The sequence below is a fragment of the Anneissia japonica genome, unplaced genomic scaffold (assembly GCF_011630105.1).
Source record: "Anneissia japonica isolate Jap-2015-1 unplaced genomic scaffold, ASM1163010v1 scaffold288133_len202418_cov178, whole genome shotgun sequence".
Lineage (NCBI taxonomy): Eukaryota > Metazoa > Echinodermata > Crinoidea > Comatulida > Comatulidae > Anneissia > Anneissia japonica.
The window spans coordinates 71,940-73,415 of record NW_022693113.1 but is presented as its reverse complement, the minus strand read 5'-3'; the positions used below and the strand labels follow the sequence as shown (position 1 = coordinate 73,415).

The 1,476-nt window shown below is 29.9% G+C and overlaps 1 non-coding gene across 1 annotated transcript; it reads right to left on the bottom strand.

Annotated features, from left to right (window-relative positions):
- Positions 1 to 1,078: 1,078 nt before the first annotated feature.
- Positions 1,079 to 1,196, bottom strand: LOC117100650. The gene has a single exon (XR_004444149.1). It is a non-coding gene; the product is annotated as a U5 spliceosomal RNA (small nuclear RNA).
- Positions 1,197 to 1,476: the final 280 nt, after the last annotated feature.

The following is a 1,476-nucleotide window of genomic DNA, read 5'->3' as shown; positions in this document are numbered from 1 at the left end:
GCTACACTATCGACAATAAGTATGTTAATTAGTTGAGAAATGAAGATATGAGTAGAAATTACACACAGTAAGATTCTATTTAACCTTACACGTGCAAAATGTTTTATTTTAAACCAAAAATAAAATTAACATTAGGCCTATATATATTTATATAATATATACTAGCATTTATTTGTGCATTATTTTTTTTTTTAAATTTCATGCAACAATTAGAAAACGTCTATTACAGAATGAAACCGAACTTTCTGTACACCGAATTCAACACTTGTATTTGTACTCTAAGTGAATATTAAACAAAGAACAACGAGAACCAAGAGAAACTGAAGGAAAAGCAAGACACGCAGAACAACACTGTGTGTTGTGTTCAAGTGACAATTTTGTTATTTTTTTTGCGTCTTTACACTGCAGCTTTCCCATTGGTTCACATGTGCGCTTATTGCGTAACATGGTTCCTGATGATGACATAATTAATGTCGAAATATTGAATCCCGACACGATGGCGTGCATTTCAATACTTGGAGTATGTATTATACTTTCTTTGATACTTTCTTGCGTAACATGTCGTATTAGTCAACGTAAATACATAAGATTTACTCGCAGAAAACATGAATAAATTTAAATTAAGCCCAAGCAGCAATAGACCAATAAATATTAACTTTTATTTAATTGAAACAAGTTTCTGATGAAAGTAATATGATAATTCACAGCTGACGACAATAAGTATGTTAATTAGTTGAGAAATAAAGATATGATTAGAAATTACACACAGTAAGATTCTATTTATCCTTACACGTGCAAAATGTTTTATTTTAAACATGTCGCTTATTGTGTAACATGATTCCTTAAAATGACATAATTAATGTCGAAATATTGAATCCCGACACGATGGCGTGTATTTCAATACTTGGAGTATGTATTATATTTTCTTTGATACTTTCTTGCGTAACATGTCGTATTCGTAAACGTGAGATCTTGAAAAGAATCGGTATATTTGAAAATTATCTGTCTATTAAGTAGGGTTAACTATTCAAGGAACAAAAGTATTGATTAAGATGATTCTCTTTTTAATTGATTATTTGCCTCATGATAATTCACGAGGTTTTAAAAAATAGAATAAAACTCAATAAAGTTCCTCTGCACGGAAATCTTTAGTAAAAGGCGAAAGATTTATACGTGATGCAGAGAAACCAGAGGTGATTTACCAATAGTTTACTCTTGATTTTAAAGGTAAGCAATACGCCAACAACACTATGGTGTTGAAATTTCAAAACATCAGAAAATACATACGATTTACTCGCAGAAAACCTGAATAGTTTTAAATTAAGCCCAAGCACCAATAGACCAATGAATATTAACTTTTATTTAAATAAAACAAGTTTCTGATGAAAGTAATATGGTGATTCACAGCTACACTATCGACAATAAGTATGTTAATTAGTTGAGAAATGAAGATATGATTAGAAATTACACACAGTA